The sequence below is a fragment of the Zingiber officinale genome, chromosome 4B, assembly GCF_018446385.1.
Source record: "Zingiber officinale cultivar Zhangliang chromosome 4B, Zo_v1.1, whole genome shotgun sequence".
Taxonomy (NCBI): domain Eukaryota; kingdom Viridiplantae; phylum Streptophyta; class Magnoliopsida; order Zingiberales; family Zingiberaceae; genus Zingiber; species Zingiber officinale.
Window position 1 is genome coordinate 54766387 of NC_055993.1, and position 8389 is coordinate 54774775.

The following is an 8389-nucleotide window of genomic DNA, read 5'->3' on the forward strand; positions in this document are numbered from 1 at the left end:
GGCGTATTAGCCAAAGCTAACTCGAGTTTTAATATAAATGCAGATATTGATTTTATAAACAAGAGTTGCATAGAGATGTAATTGGTAATCGTTACCTACCGATCATACTAAGCCTTGGGCGTATTAGCCAAAGTTAACTCAAGGGTTAGTATGATGTGGATCTTGTTCCACATGAATTATAGTATTCAGTGGGAGCATCTTTTAATTAAAGGCCTAATTAAATGATTTTTAAAAGAATATGATATTTATTTCTGTAAATTTTCTGTTGTAGATAACCATGACGTCAAACACGAATTCCTTCTCCCTGCGATCTGTCCTTGAGAAGGACAAGCTCAACGGAGCGAATTTCCTGGACTGGTACAGTAATTTGAGAATAGTTCTCACCCAGGAACGTAAACTGTACGTTCTGGAGCAGCCCATTCCGGAGGCTCCTCCTGCCAATGCCCCGCGAGCAGACAAAGATGCTTATAAGAAGCATCAAGACGACGCATTAGATGTGTCCTGTCTAATGCTCGCGACCATGAACTCAGAACTTCAGAAGCAACATGAGTTGATGGGAGCTTTCGATATGGTTGAGCATCTTCGCCAACTATATCAGGGACAAGCGAGGCATGAGAGATTTCAGATCTCGAAGGAACTGTTTCAGTGCAAGATGTCAGACGGGGCTCCTGTAGGTCCTTATGTACTCAAGATGATTGGGTACGTAGAGAACCTACAAAGACTGGGGTTCCCACTTGGCCAAGAGCTGGCCACTGACTTGATCTTGCAGTCCTTACCGGATAGCTATAGTCAATTCGTTCTCAACTATAACATGAACGAGATTGACAAGCCACTGCCCGAGCTACTTAGTATGTTACGAACTACTGAGATTAACCTTAAGAAGTTTAAGCCCATTCTGATGGTCCAGAAGCACAAGGGAAAGGGCAAGCCCAAAGATAAGGGAAAGTCCCAAACCAAGGGCAAAGGTAAGGCACTGAAGCCTAAAGGAGGGGTCGCCAAGGATGCTACCTGCTTCCACTGCGGTCAGACCGGGCACTGGAAGAGGAACTGCAATGTATACTTGGATGATCTTAAGAAGAAGCGAAGTGAGACTTCCATTTCAGGTATATATGTTATAGAAGTCAATCTATCTATTTCTACATCATGGGTATTAGATACTGGATGTGCTTCTCACATTTGTACTGATGTGCAGGCGCTGAGAAATAGCAGAGCATTGGCAAAGGGCGAGGTGGACCTACGAGTAGGCAATGGAGCACGGGTTGCTGCTGTTGCTGTAGGAACTTATCAGCTATCTCTGCCCTCTAGGCTTGTACTAGATTTAGATGATTGTTGTTAAGCCTGCTCTTACTAAGAACATAGTTTCAGTTTCTTGTTTAGACAAGAAAGGATACTCTTTTATAATAAAAGACAAATGTTGTTATGTTTATTTGAAAGATATGTTCTATTGTAGTGCACCACTAATAAACGGACTCTATATTCTAGACCTTGAGAGCCCTATCTATAACATTAGTACCAAGAGGTTCAAGTCAAATGACATGAACCAAACATACCTCTGGCACTGTCGCTTAGGTCATATAAATGACAAGCGCTTATCCCAGCTCCATAAGGATGGTTTGCTGGACTCATTTGATTTAGAATCATATGAGATATGCGAGTCATACCTACGAGGCAAGATGACCAAGACCCCCTTTAGTGGGCATAGCGAGAGAGCAACTGATTTGTTAGGACTCATACATAGTGCTGCTAGAGGCGGTTATAGATACTTCATCACATTTACTGATGACTTTAGTAGATATGGTTATGTGTACTTGATGACACATAAGTCTGAATCCTTTGAAAAGTTCAAAGAATTCAAGAATGAAGTACATAACCAGCTTGGCAAGAGTATTAAGATACTTTGATCTGATCGAGGTGGAGAATACCTTAGCCATGAGTTTCGTGACTACCTAGCTGAGTGTGGGATTCTATCCCAACTCACTCCTCCTGGAACACCACAGTGGAATGGTGTATCCGAAAGGAGGAATCGTACCCTATTAGATATGGTACGATCTATGATGAGTCACACAGATCTTCCGACATATCTATGGGGATATGCTCTAGACACGGCATCTTTCATTCTCAACCGAGTTCCATCCAAGGCCGTGATAAAGATGCCATATAGGATATGGACTGGGAGAGATGCCCAGGTGTCTTTCATGAGGATTTGGGGTTGTGAGGCTTACGTACGACGTCAAGTCTCAGACAAATTAGGACCCAAATCCGATAAGTGTTATTTCATCAGATATCCCAAGGAAACTAAGGGATATTATTTCTACATTCCCAGTCAGCACATGGTAGTTGTGGCAAAGACTGGGGTCTTTCTAGAAAGGGACTTTGTTTCTAGAAAGACAAGTGGGAGCGCGTTCGATCTTGAAGAAGTTCAAGATGCAAACAATAGCACTGATGCCTCGATGGAAGTTGAACTGGAACCACAAAGTGTTGTGGATGATGTTGTTCCACAAAGAGTTGAGGAACAACAACCAGTTCAAGTAGACATACCTCTTCGCAGGTCTGATAGGGTACGTCGTCAGCCTGAGAGATACTCATTTCTCTTGTCTGACCATGATGACGTTGTACTCATAGAGGATGAGCCTACCACCTATCAGGAAGCTGTGATGAGACCAGATTCCGAGAAATGGCTAGAAGCCATGAGATCCGAAATGGATTCCATGTACACCAACCAAGTATGGACTTTGGTTGATCCACCTGAAGGGGTAAAACTCATTGGGTGTAAGTGGGTCTTTAAGAGAAAGACTGACATGGATGGACTAATCTATAAGGGTCTCTTGGTAGCTAAAGGTTTCAAGCAAATTCATGGTATTGACTATGATGAAACCTTTTCTCCAGTAGCGATGTTTAAGTCTATTCGGATCATGCTTGCTATTGCAGCCTACCATGACTATGAGATATGGCAGATGGATGTCAAAACCGCGTTTCTGAATGGAAACCTACTCGAGGATGTGTACATGACACAACCTGAGGGTTTTGTAGATCCACAGCATACTAGCAGAGTATGCAAGCTGCATAGGTCCATTTATGGACTAAAGCAAGCTTCTCGGAGCTGGAATCTTCGATTCGATGATGCAATCAAACATTTTGGTTTCATCAAGAATGAAGATGAGCCTTGTGTCTACAAGAAGGTTGTAGAGGATATAGTTGTCTTCCTCATATTGTATGTGGATGACATACTACTCATTGGGAAGGGCATCCCTATGCTTCAGTCTGTCAAGACCTGGCTAGGGAGTTGCTTCTCAATGAAGGACTTAGGTGAGGCATCCCGCATTCTAGGGATTCAGATCTATAGAGATAGATCTAAGAGATTGCTTGGCCTAAGTCAGAGTACATACATTGACAAGGTACTCCTTCGGTTTGCCATGCAGAACTCCAAGAAGGGATTTCTGCCGATGTCACATGGCGTGAGTCTTTCGAAGACTCAAGGTCCCTCTTCTAGAGAGGAGAGAGACCGCATGGATCAGATCCCTTATGCCTCAGCCATAGGATCGATCATGTACGCCATGCTATGTACTCGACCTGATGTCTCGTATGCTTTGAGCATGACGAGCAGATACCAGTCAGATCCAGGTGAAAGTCACTGGATAGCGGTCAAGAATATTCTTAAGTACTTAAGAAGGACTAAAGAATATTTCTTGATATATGGAGGCAATGATGAGCTAATTGTAAAGGGTTACAGTGATGCTAGCTTCCAGACCGATCAGGATGATTACCGATCGCAGTCAGGGTTCGTGTTTTGCTTAAATGGTGGTGTTGTGAGCTGGAAGAGTTCGAAGCAGGACACAGTAGCTGATTCTACAATAGAGGCTGAGTATATTACTGCATCAGAGGAAGCAAAGGAGGCAGTTTGGATCCGCAAGTTCATCACTGAACTTGGGGTGGTTCCTAGCATCGCTGACCCAGTTGAGCTCTATTGTGACAACAATGGAGCTATAGCACAGGCAAAGGAACCTCGCTCACACCAGCGGACCAAGCACATACTACGACGCTTCCATCTCATTCGAGAGATTATCGATAGAGGGGATGTGAAGATTTGCAGAGTACCTACAGAGGCTAACATCGCAGATCCCTTAACCAAGGCTTTGGCACAGAGGAAGCATGATGGTCACACTAGGTCTTTAGGCCTTAGAGTCTATACTGATTGGCACTAGTGCTAGTGGGAGATTGTTAGTTAGAGCCCTAGAGCCAATCATTTTATATTCCTCTCTTTTATATTCCTTGGTCTTGGCAAACAAGGAAAGTTTTATTAAAACTTCCTTATTCTCTTTGCCAATGAAAGGGAGGTTTAATAAAAATTTCCCTTTTAAACCACACATGGTCGACCACCTTAATCCCTCCAATCAAGGAAAGTTTTAAACACAAAATTTAAACGTCCTAATTTTTTTCCGAAAATTTTTAAATAAAAATTTCACTTTAAAAAATCCCTTCATGGTTGGTTATAAAAGGAAACTTTTATAAATTAAAATCTCTCTATTAAAACATGTGGATGATTTACAAAAAGGAAAGTTTTCTATAAAATTAAAATCTTCCTTTTAACTACAAATAAGGAAAGATATCAAACCTTTCTCTTAATTTTTTGTAGAAACTATAATAGGAAAGATTTAATTTTAAAACTCTCTTTTAAAATCATGAGGATGGTTACATAAAAGGAAAGTTTTATCAAAAATTAAAATATTCCTTTTAACTACAAATAAGGAAAGATATCAAACTTTTCTCTTAATCTTTTGTAGAAAACTATAAAAGAAAATATTTAAATTTTAAAACTCTCTTTTAAAATCATGAGGCTGGTTACATAAAAGGAAAGTTTTATCAAAAATTAAAATCTTTATTTTAACTACAAATAAGGAAAGATATCAAACCTTTCTCTTAATCTTTTGTAGAAAACTATAAAATGAAAGATTTAAATTTTAAACTCTCTTTTAAAACCATGACTTCCACATAAGAAATATTTTAAAAAATAAAAAAACTTTTAGTTTACTGTGGCCGGCCACACCAAGCTAGGGTTCAAGCTAGGGCCGTCCACCTAATGAAACCAACTCACCTTGGTTTGACCGACCCTAGCTTGGGGCTCCAAGCTAGGCTTGGCCGGCCACCAAAATGTTGGGTTTTTCAAGCCGCAAAAACCGCTTTTTGCGTTGCGGAAACCCCGAAACCCCAGCCACCGGATCCATGCAAAGTTTATAAAATCAAAAATTTCATGTATGAGTTATCTACTCCTAGATCTACAAGGAGAAAGAATTTACCCTTGATGCGAAGCCCTTCGCAATCCCGCTCGTCCTCGGTTCGCCGGATCTCGAAAGTGTCAATGTAGACACTTCTCTATGTGCATCCACACAAGCAAGAGATGGAGAAGAACCTCTAAGGATGTGCTAGCAACCTTAGAGATCAGTAATGGAGGAGAGGGAGAGCAAGAAGAAAACTAGAGAGGAAGAAGATGATGGAGTTGCTCACACAAGCACACAAAAATGCACTAACTCCTCATCAAAAGTGGCCAGCCACTTTTAGGGGAATTGTAACCTCCATGGGATGCCAAGAGTCACAACTCTTGGTAACTCCCATGAGGTGGCATTCCACTTAAGCAACCATGATGATGTGGAGCATCATCATTGGACCACTTAATGCCAACTCACCAATGAGGTGGCAAATGGTCAAGTCAAAATTGACCCTTCATCTTCCTATTAAGTCAAGTCAAACTTGACCACTTCTCTCCCTTGGTTGATCTAATCTAACCATTGGTTTAATTCAATTTTTAATTTAATGAATCTCTATTCATTGAATTAAATTGATTAAATGAGTCTAAGTCCAAATTAGACTCACTTAACACATGAACCAAATTAAGTCCAACTCAATTAGCCTACTTTGAATTACTCTTAATCCAATTTGGTTCATCATATGAACCTAATCATTTAGGTTCATCAAATGAACCTAATCTCCATCTAATTTCCCTTTGAGTGTGACCCTATAGGTTCTTGTAATGTAATGAGTGGTATCTAGCAACACGTCATTACTACCCAAGTTACAAGAATGTTGAGATCCAACATCACCTTGTGACTACTAATTGTGACTCCTCACAATATATGACAAGTGCCCTTCTATCCTAGACATCTAGATTGATCAATGTGAGGCATACCTTTGAAGCGTTTCTAACTATGATCTACAGTAGATCTACAAAGGAAAAACATTTTATACCTTTGAAGCGTGCCCTCGCAAATCCAGCTGGTCCAACGGTACGCCGGATCTCGAAGTTTTCAACGTAGACAACTCTCTAGTGATATCCACACGAACAAGAAGTGTTCTCTAACACTCAAAGATGGAGAAGAAGAGCACCACAAGTGTGCTAGCACTTTCTAGGGCTCTCGGGTAGGATTTAAAAGGGGAGAAAGGAGAGAAAGAAAAAGGAATCTCACATACTCCTCTAGGTACCCTCCTTTGTGACCTTCACTTCACCCTTTCTCTTGAAACTCAACACATTCCTCTTCACCCTTGCTTGAAACTCTCGGCCAAGAAGAGGAGAAGGAGGAGGAAGAGAGCTAAGGAAGAAGATGCATTCAACACCAAATCAATTCCACCAAAAATGAAAACACATTTTCATTATGTGGCCGGCCACACATGAGTAACTCCTCATTTAATGTGGCCGGACACATTAAATGGAGGAGTGTAACCTCTTGATCTCCCTTGATGATGTGGAGATGATGTGGCAAGGTTAGTCATGCCATGTAGGATGAGTCAACCTTCATGATGTGGCAATACATCAAGTCAAACTTGATGTTTCAACTTCCATTTGGTCAAGTAAAAATTGACCAATTCTCTTCCTTTGTGAGTTAAAACCAACATTTGGTTCAAGTCAATTTTAATTTAATGAATCTCAATTCATTAATATAAATTGACTCAATGAATCAAATTTAAATTAGACTCATTCAACAATTGAATCTAATTGAGTCTAACTCAATAAGTCTAATTTGAATTAATCCGAATCCAATCCTTGGTGCATCATATGAACCTAATCCAATTGGTTCATCCTATGAACCTAATCACCATCCACTTGTTCTTTGTGTGTGACCCAATAGGTTCTTGTAATGTTGGCAATGTTTCTAAACTCCTTTAGAAACATAAACAATGAGCGGCATCTAGCAATACATCATTGCTACCCAAGTTACAAAAAATGTTGAGATCCAACATCACCTTGTGACTACTAATTGTGAATCCTCACAATATGTGACATTGTCCTTCTATCCTAGACATCTAGATTGATCAATGTGAGGCATAGACCGTGTCATCCTCTAATCAATCTAAATCTTGAACTCCAAGTAGACTCACTCGATCAAATGAGCTCAACATCTTATGTCGACTCATTTGGGCATGGCCATGCACTTCGTGGTCTAACTCTATCAAGAATACCGATGTCGCTCCCGTCATATAGGAGGGATAGATCCCATCTATATCACTCACGTCCTTTTGTATAATTTGTTATATACCCAGTAATCGCCTTTATAGTCCACCCATTTACGGGTGACGTTTGACGAAACTAAAGTACATAACTCCTTATGTAGGGAACCATGTTGACTTCAGGTCTAAGGACCAATAGTCATACTAATAGTCACATGAGAAAGTATATGACACTCATATAACGATCCATGATACTTTCTCATGGCGGGTCATTCAGTATACATTCTCCAATGCATACCCATGTGTCAACTTGATATCTCCATATCCATGACTTGTGAGATCAAGTCATCGAGTTGACCTACATGCTAGTCTTATTGCATTAACATTGTCCCTGAATGTTAATACTCGATTAGGAATGATTACGAGTAATGTTCCCTATATCATCTCACTATCGATTCAACCAATCGATTGATATAGGTAAGTACCTTCTACTCAAGGACGTTATTATACTTAGTTTATTTGGCACCAATACAAGTAAGTATAATAACCAAAAACCAAATGCCTTTATTTATATAGAATATGATACAACAAGTCCAAAAATACAATCATCAAATGATTGGCTCTAGGGCTTTAGCTAACAATTTCCCACTAGCACTAGTGCCAATCAGTGTTGGCTCTAAGCCCCAATGACCTAGTGTGACCATCATGCTTCCTCTGTGCCAAAGCCTTGGTCAAGGGATCTGCGATGTTAGCCTCTGTAGGTACTCTGCAAATCTTCACATCTCCTCTCTCGATGATCTCTCGAATGAGATGGAAGCACCGTAGTATGTGTTTGGTCCGTTGGTGTGAGCCCTGTGGTATAGCTCCATTGTTGTCACAATAGAGCTCAATGGGGTCGCAATGCTAGGAACCACCCAAGTTCGATGATGAACTCATGGATCCAACCGCCTCC